The sequence below is a fragment of the Rhagoletis zephyria genome, unplaced genomic scaffold (genome assembly GCF_001687245.7).
Source record: "Rhagoletis zephyria isolate East Lansing unplaced genomic scaffold, Rhagoletis_zephyria_1.1 Rzeph_scaffold_01203, whole genome shotgun sequence".
NCBI lineage: Eukaryota > Metazoa > Arthropoda > Insecta > Diptera > Tephritidae > Rhagoletis > Rhagoletis zephyria.
Window position 1 is genome coordinate 130,805 of NW_016158287.1, and position 14,022 is coordinate 144,826.

General features: G+C 37.7%; 1 protein-coding gene across 2 annotated transcripts in view; it reads right to left on the reverse strand.

Moving 5' to 3' along the window:
* Positions 1–14,022, reverse strand: part of eIF4G1 (eukaryotic translation initiation factor 4G1) — a 129,084-nt gene that overhangs the window by 113,701 nt on the left and 1,361 nt on the right. The window lies entirely within an intron of this gene.

Here is a 14,022-nt window from a genome sequence, read left to right on the forward strand (position 1 = left end):
CAAATACATAGTTTAGGAAGAGCCTGCCTGAAACTATACAAAAAAGCAAATAAGCAAATGGATGTATAGAATTGACAACAACAACCACGCTGTCGAGTTTAAATAGCGGCAAATCAGCTGCACTTGATAGTAGTTGGTTGAATAAGGAAAATGAATTAGCAACAAGAGTTTACGGGATGTACATAGCTCAGTGGTTAACGCTTCTGACTTTGAACATCGAATTCGCAGGTTCGATCCCTGCTGAAGTCTAGAAAAAGAAGTCTGATGAGGAGATGTGGTGATCTCCGAAATAGTGCTATAACTTCTACCGCTTAGACTTTGTTGCTTTTTCAATTTTTCCTAATAAACAATCGTGGTACAAAGCTCAATAAAAATATTAATAATTATTTCTTAATTGAAGAGTGTGGAGATACTTTACATTCAGTAAGAATGTCGTTCAATGTTTGCATATACCTTTGAAGGTTTCGGAGAATCTGGAAAGGTTTATTTTTTCCTTTTCGTTAGAATGCTAGTAGTTAGCAAACTTATCTTACCTGCAACGCTTTCAAAACCACCGTATTGTCTGTTTTCCTTAATATGCATTTAGCGTGTACTAAGCGATTATTATTTAGTAGTAAATAAACAAAGGGTAGGTAGAGAGGGTATTAGCAAACAAAAGCATTTGCTCGCCTTTTCGAGGAAATTGTGAAACCAAGGCTCGATTGGTAATTTTTTTTTTATATTATACTTAGTTTATTTTATAATATACCGGCTTACATATAAACTACCTGTATTTTAAAATGCATATGTGTAGGCGATTAAAAAATATGTCAAAATCCAAACGAGAAATATTCCTATACAAAGTAAAATGAATCACCATCGGATTCAGATCCGAAGATAATCTAAATTTATAGTTAATTGTGTTATTAACTGTAATTAACTCGATTATAAACCCTATAATGCCTTTCATTTTAATATTGCAGTTAAAATTTTTTCAAGTGTCTGTATTTTTTAGGGTCGCAGACTTATGTAATAGGTAATCTGTAATGTAGTTATTATGTTATTTTATGTTATGTTAATGTATTATTATGTGATTGTGTTATTATTATGTAATGTAATTAATTATGTAATGTAATCTGAAGAGAAATTGTGGACAGTAACACCCTCTACAATGTGCCATAAGCCGCATTTCGGATCCATGGTAAGTGCGCTTTAAAATTCTAAAAATGGGGTTTTCTCCATATTAAAAAAAAATAAAAAATAATTTTTTTCTTAAAAAGTAGGCCAAATTTTATAAAATTGCTAATAATAAAAGTTATTTGTAATTGCGTAGGCTGTCCACAGAAAAAAAATCAGATCGATTCGTTGAATTTTGACCATAGTTCCATAATTTCTTGATTTGGGACCAGTGTGCCCCGCTCTCTCGCCACATAATAATAAGTCTCCCTGGGCACACGAAGCTCCTACAATTTAACTGTAACGGCCTACAGAGCAAGATCGAGGGATAACGGTCTTTAGGGGCCGGCATGAAATATTAATAGCTGCGGTCCATCCTCCGCCGGACAAAGCCAAACGTCAAGGCCTAGAAGGCTGCACAAACTGCCCACAAAAAGTACGCCTATTGCATTCACCAGCGGTGAAGTTAAGGTAGACACCGAGAAAGCGAAAGCATTCAAAGCCATGGGACCGGACGGAATATCCATTCTGATGCTGAAAAAATTATAGTTTAAAAAACTAAAACCTCCCTATTATAATTGCCATTCGTACTGTCATCAGATATGTAACTTGAGAATAGAAATCGCTGCATCTTTTAGGCGCATCAATATTACATAGTTACATCCCGAGTTAATAAGAGGAAGAGGAAGGTAGTGGAGACACTAGAGTCCTTGCTAATCCTGCATTACACGAACCACCAGACCCCAGCAAAGCATCAGCATGGTTTCCGTTATGTGCACAGCACAACAACACTTAACGCCATACAACACCCAGACAACACGTGGCCTAAACCAATGACCGCCCCTGTGAGAGGACAGTTCTGGTATCGTTGGACCTGTGAAAGGCGTTTGACACCGTCAGTCACTCCACGCTACTAGCAGATATAGACGCCCCTCTCCCCCACAGGGCATCAAACTGTGGTCGGCGAATTATCTGACTGGTCGACACTCGTCAGTAATAGTTAGAGCAAACCCATGAGGATCAAGCATGGGGTTCCACGGGGTGGAGTGCTTTCCCCCCTACTGTTTAACTTTTATATTTTAAAGCTCCCTCAACCACCAGAGGGATTATCGATTGTCTCTTATTCTGACGATTGCTCTATAATGGCGTCTCTCCGAGCTTTTTCGCTTATTCACTGCAAGGAGCCTATTCGTCTCCGTTAAAAAATCTTCAGCTGCCCTTTTCAGCACCTAGGCGAAGGAGGTCAGACTGCAGCTGGGTATTCACGCCGACGATGAACGTATTCCGACGGCGAATAACCCAAAAATCTCATAGTATCCTTCAACAGTCTACTCTCCTTCTCTGCGCACACAACCCGAATCGTCCTAAGGTACAGAACCGCAGCAAGGTCCTGAACCCGCTAGCCGGCAGCACCTGGGGCAAAGACAAAGAAACTTTGCTGGCAACATACAAGGCAATTGGCTGACCGGTTCTAAACTACGCAGCACCAGTGTGGTCGCCGAGGCCCAGTAGAACGCATTGGATGAAGCTGCAGACCACTCAGAACACAGCACTCCGGACAGCGGCCGGACGTCTTCTGATGTTGCCAGAACATCACCTACATGACGAGACGCAAATACACCTCGTTAGGGAGCACAATACAATGCGCTGCAAGCAATTCTTACTAGAGAGCCACACACGTGGACACCCTAACAGACACTTGCTTGCAGAGGAGCCCTCGCCAAGGCACGTCAGAAGGAAAGCATCTATACGAACTGACGGACAAAGTCGAGTCTAAAACAACCTCTGGATCCGACATATCGACCGGCCTTTAGCGGTATTCACAGGCAATAGGTCTCAAGGTACGTAGACTCCCAGACCTGTGAATGCCCTGTGGACGAGAAACAGCTTCGTCTACCTCGGAAGACTCGGACCACAATAGCCCAACTTCGTTCTGACCACTGCAGCAGGTTGAACTCGTACCTGAGCAGACTGGGTGAAAATGTGTCCAATGAGTACCTGGCATTCGGAGAGGCACCCCACGACTCGAATCATCTCTTCACCTGCCCACTAACGCCTCCGTCCTTAAGGACGGACACTATGGGGGCTGCAGGCTTCTGGGTCTCCCATTAGTTGAGCTTGACGACAACGATTGAGAGACTAACCGATCTGGGCGGGGTTGTTTTAGGCGCAACAACAATCGAGTCGTCCGGGATCATCGGCTCCGCGCGAAGTACAGTAGCAGATAGCACGCAGGAATCACTGGAGGGTGAAACCTCAGGCAGTGAGCGCTCTTCCGGTAATCCAGGCGCACTGGATGACCATAATCGAACTGCACTGAGCGGTTAGGTTTCTTCGATACCTTTAGCAGAAGCCAGGCTCTCGCCTGCGAAAGGGTAAAGCCAGACGCAGAGGACAAAGCCAGAAGAGAACCGCACACAAGAGCGAGCCAAACCACAGCAAAGAACCGGCACCTGCTGGGAAACAGAGAAGCGGAACCAGCGAAGAAGCGAAGAAGCGGGTGAAACAGAAAGGCGACGCGAGTTAGCCGCACTATACACACGCGCAAGCGTGAGCACGCACCCGTCCAACATCATGGGCCGGAAGCTAGGGTAAGCAGTCCAGGGCAGAATCGCGTTACCACTCTCAGCTAAGCTAATGTCCTCGAAGGCATTCGCTTGGCGGTGATGGCGAGCGACTTCCCTGTTGTTGCACTAAGTTCGAGTGAGCTTACCAGACTTCAGGACGTCATCATGGATAAGGTCTCCAAAGGGTGGTCAAACCCCTGGGCGTTCTGGGAAGTCTACTTCAGATCAGGCTTGTTGAGAGAACGGTAACATGGCTTACAGAAGTTACACCTAAGCTAAAAATGAAAGTCTCGCCGGAACATTCTATGTCTGACCACCGAATTATTTGATGTATGGTGAAGGCCGATGTCAGGGAGGTCTAACCCAAGAGGAAGAGCATTTCAGCAATATGCTTACCGTTTGTCTGCCTAGGCTAGAGAGTAGGAACAGAATAGCAGAGCACAGAGTCAACATGCTTAATGGCATCGTTAAACTCCAGTTGTCCCGAGACCTACTAGATCAAAACAAGGGTTGGAAATAGAACTTTTTGGTGGTCTCGGGAACTGCCTGAACTTAGAAAAAGGGTACGCAGGCTATTCAATAAAGCCAGGACAGTGGGCCGAGTACTCAACTAGTCTGACAGAGAACAATGAAATAATAAAACTTACCAAGAACGGTAACAAGGACAAAATTTATTGAATCTATATTTAATTTATTTTAACGCGAATTGCGCTAATTTTAGACGTGATCTAATAATAGGATAGAGCGACAAGATTGTACGTGTTTGATGAAACCAAAGTAAATGAAAGTTTACACCTCCCATGACAAAATCCCAAAAGCGCACTTGTGCACAAGGGTATTATAACTTTGTTCTCAAATGAACAGAATGAAAAAAATAAATCGATTAAGCGGTGACTGTCTGCTGTCTGTGCACACGATAACTTGAGTAAGAATTTAGATATCTTAACGAAACTTGGTATGGGTACTTCTTTTTAGCGTAGGACGGATGGTACTGAAAATGCGCTTGAAACTTCGATATTTCGAAATTTAAGGACGCTAATTTACTCAAAATTTATACTGACAACAATCCCTTGAAAAAAAGTAACATTATTATGGAATCTTGGAAAGTGGGGGTAATACCGCCCACATATAACAATATAAGTTTATCTAAGATGTTTGAAATAGGGGTAAAGTGGTAGTTTTCGAAAAGGTGAAAAAACTATATTTAATACTTGCGCCGGGTATCTAATTTTCCGCTCTGCCTGAACTTAGACTTTTTAACTTGCTGATGTTTTTTTTTAATTAAAACTTACGCTAGGTGGCGCTGTCGTACCAGTTTTGCTAATTTGTATGGTCTTTCATTGAAAAATAGTATTTTTGCTATTTTTAACGCTGTGTAATCTGTTTTTGCCTAAGCTAAACCTAAGCACACGTCCTAGGATCCAGCATAAACACCACCAACAACGTCAGCCTGGAGATCAAGCGAAGGATAACTCTTGGCAACAGGTGCTACTTTGGTCTCGGTAGGCAATTGAAAAGTAGAGACCTCTCTCGACGAACCAAAATCACGCTCTACAAATCTCTCATCATGCCCGTCCTTTTATATGGCGCAGAAACTTGGACGATGTCGAACAAAGATAAGAAGGCTTTGGGGGCTGTCGAGATAACTATTCTACGCAAGATCTACGGCCCTGTTTTCGTGGACGACGGGTATCGGAAACGATGGAATGACGAACTGTACGAACTTTTTAACGGCATGGACATAGTTAGGCGCATAAAAATACAGCGATTGTGCTGGCTTGGACATGTTGTGCGCATGGATGACGACGCTCCGGTGAAAATATCTTTCGACTCCGCACCCATGGGTGGACGATGAAAGCCACGGCTCCCACGAACGCATTGGAAGGACCAAGTGCAGAAGGACCTGTCTGCACTCGGCATTATCAACTAGCGCCAATTCGCAAAGGAGAGAATCAATTGGAGAAGCTTTTTGGTCTCGGCCCAAACCGACAAACGGTTGTAGTGCCAAATAAGAAGAATCCGTTTTTGATGGCGGCCGCTTTGGTGTAGTGGTTAGCAGTGCGCGCTGCCATTCCGCAGGGCCTGGGTTCAAGCCCGGTTTAACGCAACGTCAAAATATAAAAAAAAAAGTTTTTCTCAATAGCGATCGCCCCTCGGCAGGCAATGGCAAGCCTCCGAATGTATTTCTGCCATGAGCTACCCCAAAAAAAAAAAATAAAAAAATCACAACATAAAGACGCACGCCAAAAAATCCGAGAAGCTCGCCCAAATACTAACATATGTCTAAGCGCCAATCTGTTATAATTATTATTAATCGATGTCTGTTTCATCGTAAAACATATGCTACATCCTGATACAAAGATCATTTTGCTATTAGCATTTTTATAGGAAAGACTTTTAATTAAAAAATATTTTTTAATACGAAATCGAAAATCGAGCAAACCTAGAAAAATGAAACAGGGGGTTCCACAGCAGAGGTCGGTACAGCTTATTCGTGCGAGCAGTACGCTCAACACGCGTAATCTTACGGTCTTTAAATCAGTCGTTGTTCTGACACCAACGAAGCAACATAGGCAGCGGCTATGCTGATAATTTACTTATGCTACAGTAAACATATGTACTTGGATATATGAGTAAAATGATTGAAAAAAATATATTTCATGATTCCAAATGCGTTTGGTGATATGCAGTGCCTCTTGTGCCACATATCAATTAAAGGAACGCGTGAATATAATTTTAGTAGACATTATAATATTTTTCATAGAGATTTTGATAATTTTCAAGGTGTGCGGAGGGATAAATTGTTTACTGAAAATAAAAAGATTTTTCTTCTAAGGTTTAAGGAATGGATTTCTCAAGTTGAAGAAGAAAATAGGAAAAGCATTAGTAAGGCACAACCTTCATTAAAAATGACGTTGGCAAACCTAATTACTTTATATATCTTTAAAAAAGAAAGACCTTTCCCAGATGGCATCTAGATCAAAGAAATTTTAAAACAAGTTTTGCAGGAACTTAATTGCATGCATGATGTTGTTATCGAAAATATTCCTTTGTCTCCTAGGGCACTAGCTCGTTCGCACAGATGAAATAGGTGCATTTATTGAAACTGAAATTAAAAATAAAATTAATTCATGCAAATTTTTTTTGCGTATGTTTAGATGGTAGCGCGGGTATAAATGACCTCTGCCAGTTGGTCATTTGTATTCGAACCGTGGATTCCAATTACGATGTATTTAATTCAATGTTTTTGTTAGAAACTTTTTACGGATACGTGACCGATAAACTAGTGTTTGACATCGTTTATGAAAAACTTCTTTCTGAAGTAGAAATACGTAAATTTGCTGGGGAATGTACGGATGGTGCAAACGTCATGATTGGCAAAAGAGAAGGTTTTGTGGGTCAGCTAAAAAAGCAAGATATTAATGTTCTTTCCTTTCATTGCGTAACTAATCAACTCTCTCTTGCCTCTAAATTTTTTAGCGATCTTTCCACCATGAAAACTGCAGAGGAAATAATAAATAAAATAAGAGGAGGGCATCACTCCCTTAACCACAGGAAATTTACGTCATTTTTAAAAAGCACTAATGCCAGATATTATGATCTTGAAATGTTCACGGAAGTCCGGTGGTTCAGCCGTGGTGATTCCCTGAATAGATTATTTGCTCTAAGGAAAGAATTACTGGAATTTTTACGTTTTGAGAATTTGGTTGGAACAGAAAAATTAGTACAGACTTTACAGGATAGCGAATTTATTTTAGATTTAGCATTTCGCTCGGATATAAAAATTATTTAAATGACCATTTAACCATTTTATTTTTACTTTTTTCTGAAGTTCGGTCGGGCGATTATTCAAATTTCTCAAGAACCGAAATTTTTGCAGAGACAGAGATACCTACAAAGGAGGATCATCATGCCAAACTATTGGAAACTCTTTTCTTTAATTTTGAGGACAGATTTGAAGACATTAAGGGAATTCAGAATTTTATTGATCTCTTTGAAAACCCCTTTACATGTGACGTGAGCAAGTATGATTTTGAAATTCAAGTAGAAATAATAACCCTACGAAGCGAGATACATTTTTATAATGGATGCGGTATAATTGAGTTCTGGAAAAATTTATATAACAGTTTGTATCCTCAACTCAAAGAATTTTCTTTTAAGATGTTATCACTTTTTCCTTCTACATACGTTTGCGAAAATTTTTTTCGGATTTAAAATTTACTTGTTCCAAGCAAAGAAACAAATTAAATACAAACCATTTAAAAAATATACTACTAACCAGAAACTGTCCCAAAAGTATTAATATTAAATAAACTGCGTTTCAAGTATATGTTTCTTTGTCGTCAATTTAATTTATTTTAAAATGAACTAGGGTTAAGTGCAAAATAAATTTTATGAAGTAATTTAATTGCTTCATTTTTTATTGAAGTTTGTTACAGAATCGATGTTTCTTATTTTAATATACATATAATATATCGTCACTAGACACGAATAAAGGCGTGAGCTCAAAAGTTGACCGCGAAAAAAGGCGCATAATAAAAACTGCAGCGAAGAAAGCGTCTTAACATAGTTGACGGCGAAGAAAGACGCGTTAAAATATTTGACGGAGAAGAAGGACGTGTAAACTTATTTTAGCTGTCAACTATGTTTGCGGGTGTAATAGTATGTACATTCCGTTAATAGTTTTTGGGGAATAGTGCTCAAGTGACAGTCCTTGGCCAAGTATAAATCTATGCTTACGCGTCTTTTTTCGCCGTCAACTAGGTTAGGCGTCTTTTTTCGCCGAAGTTTTTCTTAAGAGCCTTTTTTCGTAAAATTTGTTTATAAGTCTTTTTTGCCGTCGAAACACTAGCGCGCCTTTATTCGTGTCTAGTGACGATATGTATAAACTATAATTTTATTCGTATACATATACAGTGGCGGTCAAAGGGTGAAATTTAAAGACCAAATGTGTCAATGCAATGTGTCATACAGTGCCGATCAAAAATTGATGAATGGTGTTTCGTATTTAATATTTACAATGGTTTTCAAGCTAAAATTTTTTTAGATTTTTTTATAAAAACATGGTTCATGCTTTAACAAAAACCATGTAAATCACAATTTCAAACTTTATATAGAATTTAGAAAAATTCCACAAATTTTTATCTAAAATTCGAGCCTTTTAACCAATTTTTTTTTTTAATTTTTTGGGTATGCAGTTAACAGGATTATAAAATTTTAGTAAAATTAGTGCAAGTTTTGAGCGGCTAAAAAATCGCATTGATTTTTAATAATTTTTTTTTTTTGTTGACGGCGTTTCGCACTTTTTTCCAGTTTTCCTAAATTTCGCTTTTTATATGAAAAAAAAACGAAAAAAAAAATTATTAAAAATCAATGCGATCTTTTAGCCGCTAAAAACTCGCACTAATTTTACTAAACTTTTATAAACCCATTAGCTGCATAGATACCCAAAAAATTAAAAAAAAAAAAAATCCGATTAAAAAGCTCAAAATTTTAACAAAAATTTGGGGATTATATAAAGTTTGAAAGTGTGATTTGTATGGTTTTTGTTAAAACATGACCCATATTTTTTTATAAAAAAAATTTTAGCTTGAAACACATTGTAAATATTAAAAATTAAGCGCCATTCATCGATTTTTGACCGGCACTGTATGACACATTTGGTCTTTAAATTTTACTCTTTTCACCACTGTGCATTACGATTACTTTGTGCTCACCACAAAGATGTATTCTTTTGACATCTACACCAAAACACTCACAACAACAACAACTTCCCAAATATTAAGATAACAATTATTTTGAGTATCTGAAAACAAATTTAACATAACGCTTCTTCTCATTATAATGCTATTTTTTCTTGCAAAAATAGTAAAACTATATTTGTAACATGGTATAACATAAGTTTTGCAATGAAGCAGATATCAAAAATGTATTACTCAGTTTTAAAAACAGTAAAAATACTATGTTTCAATGAAAAATCATTAAAAAATATTTAGCCACATGTACTGAGCTCCAAGTAAAGTACGTCGAAAAGGTGCAACGTAAGTTTAGTAAGTTCCTGCTGTATCAGTCCCAAGATGGAAGCTGTGTAAATACGAGTGGCATATAGCACAGGTACAAGATCAAGACTTTATACAGCAGGAGGCAAATAGCGGATCTATCCTTGTTTTGTAAGGTCGTAAATGGGTTAATAGATTCCCCAGCAACACTTCTTCGATCGATGTTACGATTAGATGTTACGAATTCTAACCGGAACTATATCTCCTATGTACCGTTCAACACTTAGTCAACCGACATGCACCAAGTGCTAATTTCTTGGAAGGTTCTGACGCTGGTCTCATAAGTGTTCTAAAATCAATGTTGCCAAGTTATGAATTTGAAAAAGCACTAAAACCCAAGAAAAAGCGCGTTTTTTCGCGAAAAAGCACCAAATTTTTTATTGGAGGATTTAATGAACTTTGTATGCATAAAAAACTTTATTGTAGGTATGCCGATTCAAATTAATAAAAATTAATGTTTCTTGCTCGGCGGTCGAAGGTGCTTATTCATTTTACTGTTAGGAGATACTGGCGTTTTTTTAGTATTCGTAAAAACATAACAAATTCATCCCAAATTAAAGATCTAAAGATCGATTCCTGGTCCTAGCAACATGGACGTTTTTGCAGGCAATGGCAAATTACCGTGTGTAATTCTGGCATGATTGAAAATGCTGCCACATATTTTTTTGACAAACATATGCTCTTTCGCTTATGATTGTCATTGTACCATTGTTGCTTACGAAACTTCCAATTGCTTTAAATTAAACTTCCATTTTTGCTGCAGATTTACAGTTTTGGTGTCTTCTAACTAAAAAAAGCACCAAAAAACGCACCAAGCACCAAACTCAAAAATTTTCGCATTTTGAATTTAAAAAAGCACTAAATTTAGTGCGAAAAGCACTAAGTTGGCAACAGTGCTTGAAGTCATGTATTCTTTTGACATCTACTAATAATTTTGCAATTGATATTTATTGTTAACCATTTACGTTTTCAAATTTGTTAAAAAGCTTACGTGTATTATGTGTAGAGCTGACTGGCGTATAAATAAATCGAAATAAATAAATAAATATAAAAAATAGCAAACATTCTACAGCGCCAACTAGCGTAAGTTTTAGATAAAAATAATCGTCAAAATTGAATTCATCGACCCAAAAAACAGTAAGATACCATAAATTTCCATAAAAATTCCATTATATGAACGAATTTTACAAAATTTTTCCTTTAAACAGGGTCGCTAGCGTTAAATACACAGACAATAGGCTAAAAATATTTAGTATTTGGGCCTATCCAAAAAGGCGTGGACGGTACCGCGCGGTAGAATCCCGTACGTCAGATTTACTCACAACGCCCAAGCGATTGCGCCATAAACGGTTTATTCTAATGCCGCAGTGGAATATAATTCCAAAATCAAATTTTGTGTGTGTTCTTAAGTACAGTAACAGTTTGTTGGTGTTGGTGTTGGTTGATTTATGTCGGAACGAACTTCGATGTTGTGCCATCTTCAGTTCGCGAGAGAACGACAAATTACACTGAAGATGGCAAAACGCCGAAACTGGTTTGTCTCCAAACCAAACTTGACGAGGGATGATGGAAATACATTCCAAAATAAGTCATTCAGTAATAGCATTAAGCAACGTATGTACCCTGTTCAGGTTGAACAATAATACAGAATGTGAACTTTCTCGCGCTATGCTATATTCGCAACATTTCAAAACTTTTTTGGTAATCTAATTTCGGATTTCAGATTTATTTCATCAGAAGACCGTAAAAAGAACAATTAAAACAAGCGGATAAAGAAAATTGCTAGAAAACGTAACAACTACTGATTATTCCAGTTTTGCATGGGATAGAAAAGTTTACCATTTGCTTGACTTTTAATAAATTGGCTATAACCAACTTGAATTTTTTAATTTTAGTCCCAGTTTCGAAAAATGTTTCGGATCATAGTCCTGTTACAATTTAAAAATAATGCGAAAAATATCTACAGAAATTGCCCAAATCGTTGAAAGCACTGATTTATTGTCATTTTCCTTGTCACCATCGATTTTTAATATACCACGGACTTTCAGACGTTGGTGGAAAAAGTTTTAGTTTTTTGATTAAGGAACACAAAGCAAGATTAAAATTTGTCAGAAAAAGAGCGAGAACTCTTCCTGGAATTATAAAATTCAGCGATTACTAAGAGGGTGCAAAACTGGAATAATGCAATTAATTTTTACTTGGTCATTTTCAACTTATTTCCATAAGCAAATCTTAAAATTTTTATTGTCAAATGTTAAGTTAAACATCGGTAAGGCGAAATACAGTTTTGAATTGCCATCAATCCATTAAATTGAAAGAGTACATTACCACTGACCTAACTTTCCGTTTTTTTTTCCAGTTTTGCTCTTCAGTGTATATCGTATGACATTATCAGGCCTATTCTGCGTTGGTAATAAAAATTTTGTTACCGGTTAGTAAAGTTACTGTCAATTTTTAAACACTTTTCGTATTCTCCACACTCTTGTAACCGGTAAATTTTGTTACCATCTCATGAGCAGGTAACAAAATATTGCCCCGTGAAATATGCAACACCCGAATTTCAACGAAACTCCATAGCTGAATTGCTGAATAAATTAAAACGTTACCAAGGTAAGTAGAATTGCGGTTACAAGAAGTGGTGACAATTGTTGGTAACAAAATTAGCTTGTTACAAAATGTTCGGTTACAAGCAGAATAGGCCTGTATATCTCATCAGACATATTTGAGCGACTTAGGTCCAATTATTTGTTCTATTTTTAGAAGAGTATGTTTTTAATTTTTTAGTAACATTTTGAGTCCATACTATTTCCTTGTTGGCATCAAAATGTCTAGTAACATAATTGAAAATTTTCTGCAATAGCCGTGTAAAGAGATACGAGTAGTTTCAGAATGTTTGCTTTTCGGAAATTTAAAACTGTTCTCGAAAATCACTTTACACGCAATCACTTTTCCAAAATCTTGAGTTTGACAGACTTCAAAACTACTTGCACTTGCCACGTCTAACAACTACTTTACACAAATACAAGATAGTGAAATTTATTATTCTTCTTCTGCAATGCCTGTTATCATTATGAGTAAAATAATTTAAATCAGCATTTAATCATTATTTTATGAGTTTAATTTTTTTCGCTCTAAAATAATAATTATTATTGATTTTTATTTTTTTACTCAGCGGAAATAATTATTATTTGATTTTTATTTTTTCGAACACAAATAATGATTATTTTATGATTTTTATTTTTTCGCTCAGAGATAATAAATATTATTGAGTTTTATTTTTCCACTTGAAAATAATGATTATTCATTGAATTTAAAAGGCTATACAGACGCAACTTACGGAAATTTTGACCTAAAAATTTTGAGGCTTATTCCTTTATTAAGGTGTCGCTACCTCTGAAAAGGATAAGGCGGAAATCGCGCTGGTATAGCTTTTGATTTTTTGAATGATACTTATTCTTAAGTGAAAAAATAAAACTCAATAATAATTATTATCTTTGAGCGAAATGATAAAAATCATAAAAAAATCATTTTGATCGAAAAAAATAAAAATCTAGTAACAATAATTACTTTTGAGTGAAAAATTAAAACTCAAATATTAATTATTATTTTTAATTTTTATTGGTTAAACTCGAAAAATAAAAATCATTGTAAATTACAGTGGGGCGTACGAAAACAAATACGTCATTCCCACGACAGCCGGTTCTACGTACCGGAAAGACTCGGGTTTTACCCGACCAAGGGCTGTTGTTTCGGCGATCTAACCCCGTTTTGGTCGGCGAAGTATCACAGAAGTTGTCCGTCCATAGGGTCAAACCCAGGGCCAGAAACCTACAAATGCTGTGTATGCCGGAGACGATTACACCACAACTCCACCTCAGTCAAGTGTAATGCCTGCGAGGGGTGGAGTCACCTCAGAGTCTGCTCAGGACTGCGGACACATCGGCAGTGGACCACGTCTTTTGTGGCCCCCTGCTGCTCAAACAGAGCAGCCTCCACGGCTAACCCCAGTCCACCTGAGCAGCCCCACACAAACACCACAGCACAACAACATAACACAATAGACCACACCACAACTGCTACAGACCACAGAACACACACAACCGCACCACCACCCACACGCCGGCGCCAACAACTCCTGGTTCCTACAATCTGCACGGTATGTCACACNTCGAGATTGGACGAGGAACTTCGTGGGCCCGTGTTGCGCTGCTCGGTCGCAGACCTCAACTGCGACGCCTCCC